This window comes from Mus caroli, unplaced genomic scaffold (assembly GCF_978045245.1).
Source record: "Mus caroli unplaced genomic scaffold, Mus_caroli_1 scaffold_9, whole genome shotgun sequence".
In the NCBI taxonomy this organism is placed as follows: domain Eukaryota; kingdom Metazoa; phylum Chordata; class Mammalia; order Rodentia; family Muridae; genus Mus; species Mus caroli.
Window position 1 is genome coordinate 52881260 of NW_028227264.1, and position 18141 is coordinate 52899400.

The following is an 18141-nucleotide window of genomic DNA, read 5'->3' on the forward strand; positions in this document are numbered from 1 at the left end:
CCCAACCGGTAAGAAGGACACATGCTCCACTATGTTCATAGCAGCCTTATTTATAATAGCCAGAAGCTGGAAAGAACCCAGATGTCCCTCAACAGAGGAATGGATACAGAAATTATGGTACATTTACACAATGGAGTACTACTCAGCTATTAAAAAGAATGAATTTATGAAATTCCTAGCCAAATGGATGGACCTGGAGGGCATCATCTTGAGTGAAGTAACACAATCACAAAAGAACTCACACAATATGTATTCACTGATAAGTGGATATTAGCCCAAAACTTAGGATACCCAAGATATAAGATACAATTTGCTAAACGCATGAAACTCAAGAAGAATGAAGACCAAAGTGTGGACACTGTGCACCTTCTTAGAATTGGGAACAAAACACCCAGGGACGGAGTTACAGAGACAAAGTTCGTAGCTGTGATGAAAGGATGGACCATTTAGAGACTGCCGTATCCAGGGATCCATCCCATAATCAGCTTCTAAATGCTGACACCATTGCATACACTAGCAAGATTTTGCTGAAAGGACCCAAATATAGCTGTCTCTTGTGAGAAGATGCCGGGGCCTAGCAAACACAGGAGTGGATGTTCACAGTCAGCTATTGGATGTATCACAGGGCTCCCAATGGAGAAGCTAGAGAAAGTACCCAAGGAGCTAAAGGGATCTGCAACCCTATTTTTGGACCAACATGATGTACTAACCAGAACCCCGGAGCTCTTGTCTCTAGCTGCATATGTATCGAAAGATGACCTAGTCTGCCATCAATGGAAAGAGAGGCCCATTGGACTTGCAAACTTTATATGCCCCAATATAGGGGAATGCCAGGGCCAAAAGAATGGGAATGGGTGGGTAGGGAAGTGGGGTGGGGGGCGCTATGGGGGACTTTTGGGATAGCATTGGAAATGTAATTGAGGAAAATATGTAATAAAAATATTAAAAATTAAAAAAAACAATATATACAAATGCATTAGAAGGAGTAACAAAAACTCTGTTGATTCACATTAAATTCACAAAACAGCATGTACGTGTACACAAATATTTATTACATGGACATGACTACATTTACAACATTGTTGGTAATACTTATTTGCTAATCATTTTATTATTATTATTATTATTAAACTAATAAAATTTATTTTACAATATACAACTCAGTATTGACATTAAGTCATCAAAGTAATTTATAATAGTTAAATGCCTCTTAAGTATACATGATATCTTCTGAAACTAAAAGTAATATGAACTCAGTCAGTTTTTAAAAACTATTTCGAACATTAAGCATGATAGAAGTAGTAAAAAAAAAAATCTCTCATGAAGTCCTCTATGAAAAGAAATTGTGAGAAGTTCTTGTTTAGACAGATACTGTTCCATCTCCAAGGGAGAATACACAGCATAATTGTGACTTCATAGAGTGAATTGGGTAGTGTTCCTTCTGTTTCTATTTTGTGGAATAGTTTGAAGAGTATTGGTATTATGTCTTCTTTGAAGGTCTGGTAGAATTCTGCAGTAAACCCATCTGGTGTTGGGCTTCTTTTGGTTGGGAGAGTTTTAATAACTGCTTCTATTTCTTTAAGGGTTATGGAACTATTTAGATGGTTTATCTGATCCTGATTTAACTTTGGTATTTGGTATCTGTCTAGAAAATTGTGAATTTCATCAAGATTTTCCAGTTGTGCTGTATATCGGCTTTTGTAGTAGGATCTGATGATTTTTTAAAATTTCCTCAGTTTCTGTCGTTATGTTTCCCTTTTCATTTCTGACTTTGTTTATTTGGATATTGTCTTGTGCCCTCTGCTAAAACTGGCTAAGGTTTTATCTATCTTGTTGATTTTCTCAAAGAATAAGCTCCTGGTTTTGTTGCTTCTTTGTATAGCTCTTTTTGTTTCTACTTGGTTGATTTCAGCCCTGAGTTTGAGTATCTCATGCTGTTCTTGGGTGTATTTGCTTCTTTTTGCTCTAGAGCTTTCAGGAGTGCTGTTAAACTGCTAGTCTCTGCATGTTATCTCTAGTTTCTTTTTGGAGGCACTCAGAGCTATGAGTTTCACTGTTTTCATTGGGTCCTATAAGTTTGGGTATGTTGTGCCTTTATTTTCATTAAATTCTAAAGTCTCTAATTTCTTTCTTTATTCCTTCCTTGAGCAAGTTATCATTGAGTAGGGCATTGTTCAGCTTCCATATGTATGTGGGCTTTCTGGTGTTTGTCTTGTTATTGAAGACCAGCCTAAGTCCATGCTGATCTAATAGGTTGCATGAAATTTTTTCAATCTTCTTGTATCTGTTGAGGCCTAACAGATTATATGATCAATTTTGGAGAAGTACCATGAGATGCTGGGAAGAACATATATTATTTTGTTTTAGGATGAAATGTTCTATAAATATCTGTTAAATCATTTGGCCCATAACTTCTGCTAGTTTCAATGTATCTCTATTTAGTTTGTGTTTCTATGACCTGTCCATTGATGAGATTGGGGTGTTGAAATCTTCTACTATTATTGTGTGTGGTGCAAGGTGTGATTTGAGCTTCAGTGAATTTTCTTTTATGAATGTAGGTGCCCTTACATTTGGAGCATAGATATTCAGAATTGAGAGTTCTTCTTGGTAGATTTTTCCTTTGATGAGTATAAAGTATACTTTCTTATCTTTTTTGGTAACTTATGGTTGAAAGTTGATTTTGTTCGATATCAGAATGGGGACTCCATCTTGTTTCTTGGGACCATTTGCTTGGGAAATTGTTTTCCAGCCCTTTACACTGAGGTAGTGTCTGTCTTTGACACTGAGGTGAGTTTCCTTTATGCAGCAAAATGCTGGTTCCTGTTTATGTATTCAGCCTGTTAGTCTATGTCTTTTTGGGGGGGGAATTGAGTCCATTGATTTTAAGAGATATTACGGAATAGTGATTGTTGCTTCCTGTTATTTTTTTATGTTATTTTTATGTTTGTATAGCTATCTTCTTTTGGGTTTGTTGAAAGAAGATTACTTTCTTGCTTTTTCTAGTGTGTAGCTTCCCTCCTTGGGTTGGTGTTTTCCTTCTATTATCCTTTGTAGGGCTGGATTTCTGGAACAATATTGTGTAAATTTCAATTTGTCATGGAATATCTTGGTTTTTCCATCGATGATAATTAAGAGTTTTGCTGGCTATAGTAGCCTGGGATGGCATTTGTGTTCCCCTAGGGTCTGTATGAGATCTGCTGAGGATCTTTTGGTTTTTATAATCTCTGGTGAGAAGTCTGGTGTAATTCTGATAGGTCTGCCTTTATATGCTATGTGACTTTTCCCCTTTACTGCTTTTATTATTCTTTCTTTGTTTTGTGCATTTACTGAACCTGTGCCATAGCTCTCCATACTCAAATTCCTCCCAGAGAGAACTGGTCTCCTAGAAATACTGACACATAGGCTTGCAGGAGGGACAAGCCATAGTCAGAGACAGTAAAACCAGCTAACACCAGAGATAACGAGATGGTAAGAGGCAAGGGCAAGAACCTAAGCAACAGAAAGCAAGGCTACTTGGCATCATCAGAAACATGTTTTTTCCACTACAATGAGCCCTGGATACTCCAACATACCAGAAAAGCAAGACTCTAATTGAAAAATCACATCTCATGATGATGATAGAGGACATTAAGAAGAACAAAAATAATCCCCTTAAAGAAATAAAGGAGAACACAGATAAACAGGTAGAAGCCCTTAAAGTGGAAATAGAAAGCCCCTTAAAGAATTACAGAAAAAAACAACCAAATAGGTGAAGGAATTAAACAAAATCATCCAGGATCTAAAAATTGAAATAGAAACAATAAAGAAATTATAAAGGGAGAGACCCATGGAGATAGAAAAACCCAAGTAAGTGATCAGGAGTCATAGATGCCAGCATCACCAAGAGAATGACAGAGATTGGAACCAGAATCTCAGGGGCAGAAGATACCATAGAAAACATTGACACAACAGACAAAGAAAATGCAAAATGTAAAAAAGCTCCTAACCCAAGACATCCAGGAAATCCAGGACACCATGAGAAGACCAATCCTATGGATAAGATGTATAGGATATAGTGAAGATTCCCAGCTTCAATGTCCAGTAAATATCTTAAACAAAATTGTAGAAGAAAACTTCCCTAACCTAACGAAAGAGATGCCCATAAACATACAAGAAGCCTATAGAATTCCAAATAGATTGGAGCAGAAAAGAAATTCCTCCCATCACATAATAGTCAAAACATCAAATTCACAAAACAAAGAAAGAATATTACAGGCTAATAATTCTTAAATTAACCTTCCTTTATGTTGTTTTGTGTGGCAAGCATGCTATCCCAGCCCACAGAATAATTTTTTTCCAATAGCAAAACAAATATCCTGGCATTATAATTGGATGTGCATAATAGGTTTTTAGTTTAGGTAGGTAGCCTATTAAATATCACTAAAACTAATAAATATTGGGGTCTAGAATTCAACTTGTATTTATTAGATATGAAAATATAAAAAAAATCATTGTCTAACAACCTTCACACATATGCGGGAGATGGTGATGGCATTTCTTAAAAGATCTCATTAAGCATGAAATATGGTGTGCTAAATTCAGAAGGAAAAATACTGACAGGACTCATATAAGACATATATTAGAATTTGGATGTCATATATTAGACATGAGTAGTTAGAAGGAGGTCATGTTGATGTCCATGGACATGTTACCACTGAACATCATGTGGATATCTGGGGGGTCTGTGCTGCCACTTGAGCCATACTGAAATCTGTGGTCTTGCCAGCCAATGGGGGCCATGTCAGTGTTTATGGCCCTTGTTGTCCATGAAGGCGATGTTGAAATATGTGGTCTAGCATGGCTGTCCTCCATGAAGCCCAACAAAAAGCTGACTGAGACCGATACAGATGTTTATACCCAACTAATGGACTGAAGTTGGGGACCAGTATGGTTGAATTATGGAAAGGCTAGAAGAAGTTGAGGAGGAGGTGACCTCATAGGAAGCTCATGAGTCTCAACTAACCTGGACTCCTGAGATCTCTCAGACACTTAACCACCAACCAGGCAACATACACTAGCTAGTCCGAGGCCCCCAACATATATTCAACAGAGGACTGCCCAGTCTGGCCGTAGTGAGAGAAGACATGTGTAACCCTTGAGATACTTGAGGCCACAGGGAGAGGGGAAGCCTGGTGGGAGTAGGGGGTGGGAGCTGGGGGATAGGGTGGGGACACCTTCTTGGAGACAGAGGGAGGAGGAATGAGGTGTGGAACTGTGAGAAGGTGGAATAGTAGGGAGTAAGAACTGGACTGTAAAAAAATAAAAGTAATAAAATAAAAAGTACATAATAAAGACATTGTGAATCAGTTTGCTTTAAGGGAATGACCACTGGGTATTTGGCTATTTGACTATGAATAGATGGCCAAACCAAATTGTACTTGGTGTATGTTTTTTTGTTTTGGTGGGGCAGACACAAAGGTGGGAGGGTAGACCTGAGAGGATGAGAAGAAAGTGTGGTCTGGGTGGATTGTATCAGGTTCCCAAATAATACAATTATTATGTTGGAAAAAATAAATTTAAAAAGAAAATTTTGTGTGTGTGTGTGTGTGTGTGTGTGTGTGTGTGTGTGTGCTCACTTGTACACATGAGCACATGCATTCATTCACATGCATTTGTAAAAGTGACTTTTATTTTTCAGATGTATTTGTCATTTCAGAAGGTGAATATGAATAAGCACACCCTTTCTAGTTCTTTCTGAAATCTGGCTAGCTGGTTCAACTCAGGTGTTCCGACTCAAACTCTTCTCCAAGCTGACTAATTCAAACCAGTTTCTCTAAGCTTGTCACTGAACTGCACTGCTTAAACTCAAACCCACTCTGGCAGTATCTAATCTTCTGGTTCTTTCTCCATCTTTTACTCACTCTCACCTGTAACAAACTTGTGTTCTCTGCAATCTTACCCTGTAAAACTGTGTTACCCTTAAGTAGCCTCTCTTTTTTTATCCTGTTCTCATGTAAGTTGTATGTATCCTATCTCTGATTCTTTCTGTCAAATCTTTCTCTGATTCATCACTCTGTCTGATCCTCAGTTAGATATCACTTTCAAACATGGTTGCTTCCATCTACAAACTAACCTTACCTTCACTGTTATGAACTGAAGGTGTATACTGAACGTATGTCGATATTCCAGCCCGAGATATTGAAGATGTGTCATTCCAACCAGATTACACAGACCTAGAAAGTCTTTGGATGTGATATCTTGTGAGAGCAGTAATATTCCTGGATTAAAATTCCTCTACATGCATGCCCATATATATATGTCTATGTGCATGGACATGCATGCCACAACATGCATGTGGAGTTAGAAGACAACTTGATTGAATCAGTAATCTCTTTCCACCTTATGGGTTTTGAAAACTGAAATTAAGTAGCCAGGCTTGGAAACAAGTATATTTGTCCATGGAACTGTCTCACTACCTGTGGTGAGGCTCCTAGATTTGAGTTTAGATCAAAATAACTTTGTAGTTCAGGACATAAAACAAATGCCTAAAGCAAGAATAGTTGAAGAGAAGACAACAATGTTCATTTGTAAATCATTTTAAAAATAGTTTTCCTATCAGAAATGGAACAACCAAAGGATGTGATCTATTTCATTTGTGCATCTTTCTACCATTCATCCTCCTTCTCTCCATCTTTTTTAAAATTGTACTTCTAACTGCAGTCTGTGTTACTAATCTTGGAATCTCCCTTTTATTGACTTAGGACTAAGTACTAAATTTAATGATTTGATCAAGGTTACATTTAATGTAGAGTGTGATGCAGAATAAATGTTCATATTTTATACCAGTTTCTATAAATCCTTAGTCTTGCATTTAGTCATTAGCTATGAGATTGTGGTGTTGGTTCCCATTAATTTCATCTTGTCAAAAATTAAAATCATCTATAGGGAGCTGTGATAGTGGAATTGTTGCAATTACCTGAATTGGGGAAGAAAACCACATTCTAAATGTAGGCAGCACCTTTTGGTAGCACCCCAGATAAAAAGGTTGTGGTACAGATAAAAAGGATCTTGGCCAAAGGAAGGTTGTTTTTTGATTATTTGGATCTTTGTTTTGCTGCCAACTTAATTCATCATGATGCGGCTGCTGCTGATCCCTTTGCTAGTATAAGAACCATGGTTTCCAAATGTCTACTAGAAACTTTGGCCCCAGTAGCTCACCAGAAAGCTTCCAGTTTTTCTGAAATTGATTGGGACTACTGAGGTAACCAGACTCTCAAACCAGATACCTGCAAGGTTCACAGCAAATCAGTGTGAGAAAATAGTTGTTAGTGTTTTTAGATAAGCTGCTTTAAATATGTGTGAATATATTTAATTAATATGTATATAAATTATAATACATTGCATGTTCTTTCTATAGACCCCCTGAGTAATACAGAGGTTCACACAGATATTTTCTAAGTTGAATATCTACTACCTTTAAGAAAGCATCCTCTCCTATCCTAAATCAGATAAGGGACTAATATCCAATATATATAAAGAACTCAAGAAGGTGGACTCCAGAAAGTCAAATAACCCCATTAAAAAATGGGGCTCAGAACTGAACAAAGAATTCTCACCTGAGGAATACCGAATGGCAGAGAAGCACCTGAAAAAATGTTCAACATCCTTAATCATCAGGGAAATGCAAATCAAAACAACCCTGAGATTCCACCTCACACCAGTCAGAATGGCTAAGATCAAAAATTCAGGTGACAGCAGATGCTGGCGAGGATGTGGAGAAAGAGGAACACTCCTCCATTGTTGGTGGGATTGCAAGCTTGTACAACCACTCTGGAAATCAGTCTGGCGGTTCCTCAGAAAATTGGACATAGTACTACCGGAGGATCCAGCAATACCTCTCCTGGGCATATATCCAGAAGATGTCCCAACCGGTAAAAAGGACACATGCTCCACTATGTTCATAGCAGCCCTATTTATAATAGCCAGAAGCTGGAAAGAACCCAGATGTCCCTCAACAGAGGAATGGATACAGAAATTATGGTACATTTACACAATGGAGTACTACTCAGCTATTAAAAAGAATGAAATTATGAAATTCCTAGCCAAATGGATGGACCTGGAGGGCATCATCTTGAGTGAAGTAACACAATCACAAAAGAACTCACACAATATGTATTCATTGATAAGTGGATATTAGCCCAAAACTTAGGATACCCAAGATATAAGATACAATTTGATAAACTCATGAAACTCAAGAAGAATGAAGACCAAAGTGTGGACACTGTGCACCTTCTTAGAATTGGGAACAAAACACCCAGTGAAGGAGTTACAGAGACAAAGTTCGTAGCTGTGATGAAAGGATGGACCATTTAGAGACTGCTGTATCCAGGGATCCGTCCCATAATCAGCTTCTAAACGCTGACACCATTGCATACACTAGCAAGATTTTGCTGAAAGGACCCAAATATAGCTGTCTCTTGTGAGACGATGCCGGGGCCTAGCAAACACAGGAGTGGATGTTCACAGTCAGCTATTGGATGTATCACAGGGCTCCCAATGGAGAAGCTAGAGAAAGTACCCAAGGAGCTAAAGGGATCTGCAACCCTATTGTTGGAACAACATGATGTACTAACCAGAACCCTGGAGCTCTTGTCTCTAGCTGCATATGTATCGAAAGATGGCCTAGTCGGCCATCAATGGAAAGAGAGGCCCATTGGACTTGCAAACTTTATATGCCCCAATATAGGGGAATGCCAGGGCCAAAAGAATGGGAATGGGTGGGTAGGGAAGTGGGGGGCGCTATGGGGGACTTTTGGGATAGTATTGGAAATGTAATTGAGGAAAATATGTAATAAAAATATAAAAAAAAAAAAATAAAATGTACAAGATAAAAAAAAAAAAAACAAAAAAAAAACAAAAAAAAAAAAAAAAGAAACCATCCTCTCCTTTGTGTGTTTCTTATACTATTGCAGTTTCAATAATCCTACATTCCATATTATTTATAAAAATAATTCAATACATGAGTAATGTATTTACAAGTGTCTTATTGTTTCTCCAACTAGGTAGACAAGGGTCGGCATGAATGGAGGAAGGATTTTTACTAGCAATTTGAGCCTGAAAATGATCAGCTATAGTTGTGAAAAACAGACAAATATAAAAAGCAGAGTACCTGAGTGGAAAAGGAGACAGTTTTCTTGTTTTAATACATGTAGAATACTTTAAACTGCTAATCTAATATGTATTCAGACTGTCTGTTTAACCTGCTTTCAAGAAAATAATGTAATAACCAACCTCACTCACCTTGGTGTCCCTTGTAATTAACTTTTTTTTTTGGCAAAGTTAAAAAATAACTTTTACAACTTAAATTAATACATAGATAAAATCTTAAGATGTGTAGTTTTGATATATCTGACCCATATTAACACAAGCATCTTCAAATAATTACATGTCAGAGGCAACATTAATAGAAATTGTAATCACTCCTTAAAAATGATTATCCATAATAAATATTGAACACAATAACATTTATAGGTAATGTTGAATGTTACATTTGGATATTGCTTGATAGACCATGATGTTTGCAATACTGTTTGTTATCTGGGTCAGTTGGAGTCAGTGACATAACTCTTTGTAAACTTTGTTAGAGACACAAATAATTAAGTATCTTTCATTCCTTCCCCATGTTTCTTTGCTGTTCAGTAAAAGCAGAGCAAAGATTATTGTTAGGTAGACACACACATAGGCATACTGAAACAGTCACATGGACAGGAACAGTATCATATGACAGCCTTGAGGCAGGCACAGACTCAGACTCACACAACAGACATACAGATGGACAGAGGACAACAAGAATCTGGGCTATCAATTGGTTAAGTGTCACCAAGGAGGAGTGTTTTGATATCTTTATGTGTCACTATGCATTATTGGTTACATATATATATATATATATATATATATATATATATATATATATATATATGTAATGCAGGATCTCAGGTTGAATCTCTTTTTATTGTTTTGTGTGGCTTTGTATAGTTTTGATGACATTATTAAAACACTATGTGTTTCCCAAGCATAGCCATCTACTTTTAATGTGGATAGCAATAGTAAAAAACATTATAAAAGGATAATTTACCAATCTGAACTCTAGGAGAAATAATTCTAAGTCTGTGAGCGAATTATGTTATATACTTTATTATGATGCTAAACTCTCTCTCTCTCTCTCTCTCTCTCTCTCTCTCTCTCTCTCTCTCTCATATGAAGACTAACCACTGCTTTCAGTGTCATAGTGTAAAATAGATAGTATAAAATAGCTAGTGAACCATTGTCTTTCCCTTCCCCTTCAGTTCTGGCACCTATATAAACACAAGCTGTATGGGAGAATAAAAAGAGTTCATTGGGATTTAGGTCTTTGACATTCATATTGTGACATTTGAGATCTTTTTCAATATACTAATAGGAACCACTGAGCATTGCTGACCTGGGCTGTAATATACTTTCACATTAGGAGATACAATGATAAATAGGGCAGAGTTCCTGCACTGTGAAGACTCACAGATCCCCAAGGGAAATAAACACATGAAGAATGATAAGGGCAGAAGTAATATACAGTACAGCCCGAGAGAAGCTTCGGCTGGATTTCTGTAATGGATAACAGTTTTCCTGCATTTTCTTGAGCCTGTCTATTCTGTTTATAACTGAATGAGTATACATAATGGGAGCACTTTGCTTACTGGAGAGCACTTGAAGTCTTTCTTCAGAATGTATTTGAATGTAAGAGAAGCTAGGATTGAGACTAATTAAAAGGTAACTGCCAAGTGTTGAGTTCACGCTTAAATTTTGTTTCAAGTATCAGGTCTCTATGAAATATTCTACCAAAGGCAAAAGAAAAAGAAGATTTGTGGTATAAATAAAATGATATTGAATTGGTGCCATTTAATTGAAGCATTGAGTAGCTGAGTGTGTAATCTGAGATTCCCTGAACTGCAGCAAATACTTGCTGATCTCACACAGGGAGCAGATGCAGAGATGTTTTTCAGAGTGGTATCTGAGCATCTGAATTCAGCAGATGGATGACATAAAGTCACCTAGAGAAATGAGGTTTCAGGTTCAATCTCTTTACAACTCTTTTCTCCTTGATTGGTTTTAGGCTTTAACGCTGATTCCCAAGCATAGACAACCGTCTTTAATGTGGGCAGCAATAGTAACAAGAGGCTTCAGAGAGTTAGCACGGATCTGTCTGTACTGTGGTAAAATCAGCCACATCCAGACAACAGGTTGTTAATGCAACCCAACCCCAGGACTCTCCAGCAAAGCTACATCTCAATTTTATATTGGAACACAGGAACCAGAACATGAGTATGAATTTTTATTATATACACCAACTGTGAAAATACATATATATCATTTTTCAGTTATTGTAGACTAACAAAGTAGATAACTTCAAATAAACAAAGACAGGAAAATATTGGTCCCATAGCAATAATTTCTCTCTTGAATATATATATATATATATATATATATATATATATATATATATATATATTCCCCATCTTTTATTTTGGTTAGTTATGGTTTTTTTGCTCTCAGAAGGCTATGAGTCCTTAGAGTGCAGATATTATGTTATTTATCTCTGTCATCTGAAATGTCTAGCATATTGCTTTCAAAATGATGGTTTTCAATAAAAGGTTTGTTGGTAGGAACATAATTAAATTTGCACACTATTTAGTCATCTGTGAGGCCAGTAAGTTTGTGGTGCCTGGAATTGGGTTCTTCTCTCTAGAGAGGAAGGCACTGTGACCAGAAGACTCTAAGGACTATTTATGCATTGTCTCACCCAATTTTTAGTGACTACTTACTACTATGGAAAATCAGCTGTGTAAGTATCAGGTCTCCAAAGATTGCCCAGGTAGAAAATACCATCATCAAGATGCACACTTTCGTGTGTTAGGGCCTGGTATATGAACTACTTTGTGGCTGTTCATGTTGATTCTATTAACATCTCCTTTAAGATTGTAAAAATGGGAAAACAAAAAAATCTTTATCTTTGAGGCACCCCTCATTTTAAACAGACTTTCTGTGTTAATCTATCACCCCCAAACAACCATGAAAGGTTGTTTTTATATCATCTCTATATTATAGGGGTAGTTACTGACGTTAAGAAAGGTCGTGATTTCCCCAGAGTCACAGAGCTCATAATTGGAAAGGCTTGCCCTAGAATCCTGAGTTCAGGCTTATAGCTCAACTTGACTTCCTCATTTGTGATATGGGAATAATAACACCTTCACTGCTCTATTGTGTGAGTAATCAAAGTAATGATGCTGTCCATTAAAATATACATTGAATCCATCTTATATGGTTCTACTTTATATGGATGGCACTGTTACTAATATTGGTGCCATTCCTTCAAAACAACAATCTTGTCTCCCAAGATTTAGTATGGTATTTTGTAATGCTTCCACTTGGTGTGTTATTTTTCTTGATCATGCCATCTACTTCTTTCCCACCCTGTTTAACAAAACTTGAATAATAATAATATCACTTTGGGCACTGCTTACTTTGGGATACAAATAAAAATTTTTAAATGACACACATAATCCCTTTTTTATATTTTCTGATTTGAGCTTAACTTTTGTAGCATTGTGAACACGTTCTTTAATTTATTGTGTCAAAATAGTTCACAGATATTTTGCTTTTATTGTTGTATACTGATCATTGGGTTATAAAACCTTGAAGATATATTTAACTTACATTCTAGCATTCCATTTATTTGTGCTTCTTTGTGGTATTTAATGCTTAAGCACAGTGTCATCTTTGAGTACCAGGTAAATATTTGGATCACATTTAGAAATTTTGGCTGTTTTAATGTGTTTGCTATGCTTTAGATACCATACCAAAAAGCTAAAAATTAATGTGATTTTTAAGTTAATATATAATATATCATGAAAGATACTGTATTATCTGAAAATTACCATCAAAGGCAAATAGGCTCATATTAATTTTGTTAATTAGATAATTACTTATGTTTCTTTGGCTAAATCATATTTATAGCTTGCTTTTTCATTTGAAAAAATCAGCATGAGTGTATCAATTTATTCATTTTTGTGGATGAGTACTTAGAGTAGTTTCAAGGTATTATGTCAACTGTTTAATAATAAAATAATAAGTATAAAAATATTAATATCAATAACGATATCCTTTACCTATTGATGGAATTGACTTATAGGAGGTGTGTGATAGCACGTAGTTTAAGTGCATCATACATGCCTGTTAAAATTCAGATTTCTATGAGGACATTTTATTGTTTTATAAAACTTTTTTACCCCTAAACATTCTATACTTAACCTCTTGTCTAAAATTTTAAGCTTTTAGAAAAGGGTGACAATCATATATGCATATGTTTTCTTGTGGCACAAGTTACCCATCTAGAGACTGCCATACCCAGGGATCCATCCCATAATCAGCTTCTAAACGCTGACACCATTGCATACACTAGCAAGATTTTGCTGAAAGGACCCTGATATAGCTGTCTCTTGTGAGACTATGCTGGGGCCTAGCAAACACAGAAGTGGATGCTCACAGTCAGCTAGTGGATGGATCACAGGGCTCCCAATGGAGGAGCTGGAGAAAGTACCCAAGGAGCTAAAGGGACCTGCAACTCTGTAGGTGGTACAACATTATGAACTAACCAGTATCCTGGAACTCTTGACTCTAGCTGCATATGTATCAAAAGATGGCCTAGTAGGCCATCACTGGAAAGAGAGGCCCATTGGACACACAAACTTTATATGCCCCAGTATAGGGGAATGCCAGGGCCAAAAAAAAAAAAAAAAAAAAAAGGGAATGGGTGGGTAAGGAAATGGGGGAGAGGGGGGAGGGTATGGGGGACTTTTGGGATAGCATTGAAAATGTAATTGAGGAAAATATGTAATAAAATATATTAAAAATATATATAAAAAAAGCATTCATTGGGAAGACACAGCGATGTGTGTATCTTGAGACTGGAACCATGTGAAGAACAATAGTCAATGTGTATCTTCTTCAAATATATACAAGATTTTATGGAAAAATATACCTAAGCCTGTCACATGTGTGAATTTTTTACTTTTTGTTGATTTTTAAATTGTTTTTCATTTTAAAGTTAAATATTTGTATTATTTTGCTAGGAAATAAGATAATTGGTTAATTATGACAGGATATATGATAATTATATACAATATACATTATATGTAGACATTACATGTATATGAAATAAGCAAGTTACAGAAAAAAAAGGAACATGTGATCTCATTTGTAAGTAGAACTTAAACAATTTGATCTCCTTGGAATTGAAAGTTGAACACTGGTTCTCAGAGTCTCAGGAGAGTAAGCAGAAATGAGAGAGAAAGTGATATTATACTATACATACATACACACACCCATACACACACATATGTGCGTGTGTGTGTGCATGTGTATGTGTGTGCATGCATATCCTTGTAACTTTCTCATATTCTCCACCTCTACTCCAATCTCTTCCCAAATTGTCTCCCTTCAGCTGATACATCAAAACATAACATTGCACCTCCAATGGTATAAGATGTAATGTTTTAATACCTGTATATGTGTATTGCATAATGCTTAAGGCAAGTTGCACAAAACTCTCTAATAAAATATTTATGAATTTTCTATGGTAAAACTAATACAATATTTATGATTTCTCTATGGTGAAACTTCAAATCATTTACTCTAGCTTTGTAGGATACAGGGTATTGTTATCTATATTCATCACACTGTGCAGTAGCCCAGCAGGACTTCTTGTTCCATCAAACTATATCCATGCACTCATAGAACACACTCCGTTCACTTCTCTCACTACTTTCTCCCGTCACTGGGAATCACTGTTCGGCTTTCAGCTCCTATGGCATCAAGGGTGGGTTTGGGTTGTTTTTGTTTTGTTTTGTTTTGTTGCTGATGTTTTCTTTTTAACATCTACATACAAGGAAGATTATGCTTTCCTTCCTATTTTATCTTCTTTGCCTGATGTATTTCAGCTGCCATAAAAATTTTCATTTTCACTCTTGAATGCTATTAAGTGAACCTTCAATAATACCATTTTGTTTTAAATATTTTTATAGCTTATATGTATGTTTTCCCTTAGTAATTCTGTAGACTCAGTATCTCTTAACAAATGTGTTAACCCTTTTCAAAATACTGCAGCATAAATTATTCCTATTTGCAATGATCTAGTTAACAAAGGTGGACCAGTATTAATATTTCTGACTTTTGGCTGAAGTTTTATGTGTAAAACATTGGCAACTTTTTATATTAAATGTCATTTGTTCATACTTTTATCTTTAATGTGTGTGTGTGTGTGTGTGTTTTGGAACTAAAATATAGCTACATCCATTCCACTTTTCTTTCTTCCTTCTAAGACCTCCTATAAGTCCATGTTTCTCTGTCTCTGTCTCTCTTTCAAATGTATAGCCGGCTTTTCTTTAATTGTTACTGTTCATATATGCATGTAACATATAAATACATAAATATATAAGTACAATGTTCTCAGTTACTGTACTTCTGTTTGTACTTATGTAATTTTAGGGCTGACCAATTGGTATTGATCACCAAGTTTGGGGTTACTCCTGGGGAGGACTGTCTCCTCCACCCTCAGTGTTCTTTAGCTGTCTATAGTTCTTTGTTTAGGAGGTGGGTCTCTGTGAGATTTCCCCATCCATTTTAGCATTTATGATGGTGAGGTACTTGTCCTTGTCTTACTTAGCCATTGTGGTTGTAACTTTTATGGTCTTATGAGCTTCATTACGAACATTGTGATTTTTCTTTATTTATTCTAAATGTAAGAACATAATCTAAAATCAATGTGGTATTAATTAACACAATGAGATTTTATGCACATTTGTTATGTGTGATAAATATACTGTACTGTGATGGTACATTTTTATTAACTTAACCCAAATTGGAGTAATTGGGAATAAGGAACCTCAAGTAAGGAGATCCCTCTATCAAATTGGACTTTGTACATGTCAGAGTTTATGTTTTAAGCCAAACATTAAGTTGTTTATGTTGTAATATTTTTCTTCACAATATTTGGTAATTTTGTTGCTAGTTTTTCTATCTCTACCTACCTATGTTGAGGTCAGAGGATAAGGCTTTTATGTGGGATTTCAGGAACAAAACTTGGTTCTTCAGATCTTTACAGTCAATGTTTCGCTTACTGAGCCATTTGCCCACACATATTATAATTTATTTGATGGGTATACAACAACCACAACCACAATCACAACAACAAAGATTACTAAATAATTTTCACAAAAAAAAGTTGACATAAGGAGAAATATCCCTTGTCAGAGTAAAGTAGTTTAGAACTCAGATGTGTAAAAAATATATTTTCTGTCTGGCTAAAAAATCAGGGATATAGCAGACAAGGCTCATATGTTCAGAGTGGTAAATGAGATGGATTATAATGTATACTCCATTTCCATGTAGACTATTTTTTCTTAGTTTTCTTTTAGTTTATGATAAGTGGAACTAATTGGGGGAAGTCACAGTATAAGATGCCAGACAGCCTTGGTCTTAGAGTGCTAACTGAAGGTCTGTTTGCCTGGAGTACTGTGGTGTGCTTCAGGCTACTGTGACATCAAATGGTTGAGAATCAATGTGAGCAAATCTGGAGATGGACGTGAATGGCATGGTATTCTGGGAAAAGTAGGTTCACAACAGGACTGTAAACCTGTTGTACTGCAATGTGGAGAAGATTACAGAACATATGATCAAAAGCTTCTGGGACTGGTACCCAAAATCAGAGATTCTAATGAGACATATCCAAACAGGGCTTGTGTAATTCTATTTCTCAAAAGTGTAATTCTAAAGCAGTCAGAAGATTGAAGACCATTGGTCAAAATTATGTAAAGGTATCAGGTAAGTGTTCTTCATATGCAATGCAAGGTCAAAGTTCTTGTATCCAGGGCCTTCACCTTTACACACACACACACACACACACACACACACACACACACACACATTTCAAATTAAATACAAATATTTTTGTTTTAAAGCCTTCTGGAATGGTATGTGAGTACCCAGGCTATATAATAGACATTCCTTTTCAAGGCACTAGGAAATAAGCACTGTTGTTTTATCCAGTTGAGTAGTTTTTTTAATATATATAAAGGCAATGATTATTTCAATATCTAAGGCAAATGGGCAATTGGCAGAAATAAACAGCAAAAAATAAAGCAAATCTGAAACTTATCCCTGGCCTGACCAATTTGAGCTATAGGAGAAATGGTGTCTAGTACAGTCTCATGTATGGGGAAACTTAGAAAAGAGTGAAGAAATCTTTTTTTTTTTAAGCAAGCTGAATGAATGCGTTAGCTCTATTAGGATGTCAGCAACAAGACAGAAACAGGTGGTAGACCAGGAACTATGCTAAGAGAAAGAAGACAAACAATTGAAACACTAAAGTGAATATAGAAAATACAACATATTAATATGAACTCAGGAGTAGTAAGTGGCAATGCTATCAATGCTATAGTAGGCAGTAGATTCAAGCAGGTGTGTGAAATTAGGAGGTCAGCTTCAGGCTGTCAGAATCTGATGAATCTGCACAATGAATATCTGAAATCACTTGAAGAGAAACACTGAACAGGGAATTTGAAATGTAGATTCCAAAGAGTCAACAGTTAGCGTCAGTATGACTCAAATGGAAGCAAATGTATGGCCTTAAAAGTCAGGAAACAAATGCTGAGATAGCACTGGGCTTTGTAAACGAACAGAAGTTGGAATTTCAAGAGGTAGAGATGCTTAGAGAGAGACATGGCAATATAGTACATCTGCATCTTCTTCTTTCCCTGGATTGAAGGATTAAAAACTAGACATGGTATAATAGCATATCACACTGCAAGGATCACCCAGGGGAAATATATAAGCCAAACATTAAGTACATGGGTTTTACAGGGCATGTAAGGTGGATATATATGCAGATACTCAATAATAAAAGTCAGATTGACAATAACAATCTGGGAAAACAATCTTATTCAAAAAATGTGTAAGAAACAAAAAAATAAGGAAAATGTTTTATATGAGTTTGAGTAATGTCACATAAATTTAGGGAGACTAAACCCATCAAGTTATTGGTAGGGGTGTGTGTGTGTGTGTGTGTAGATA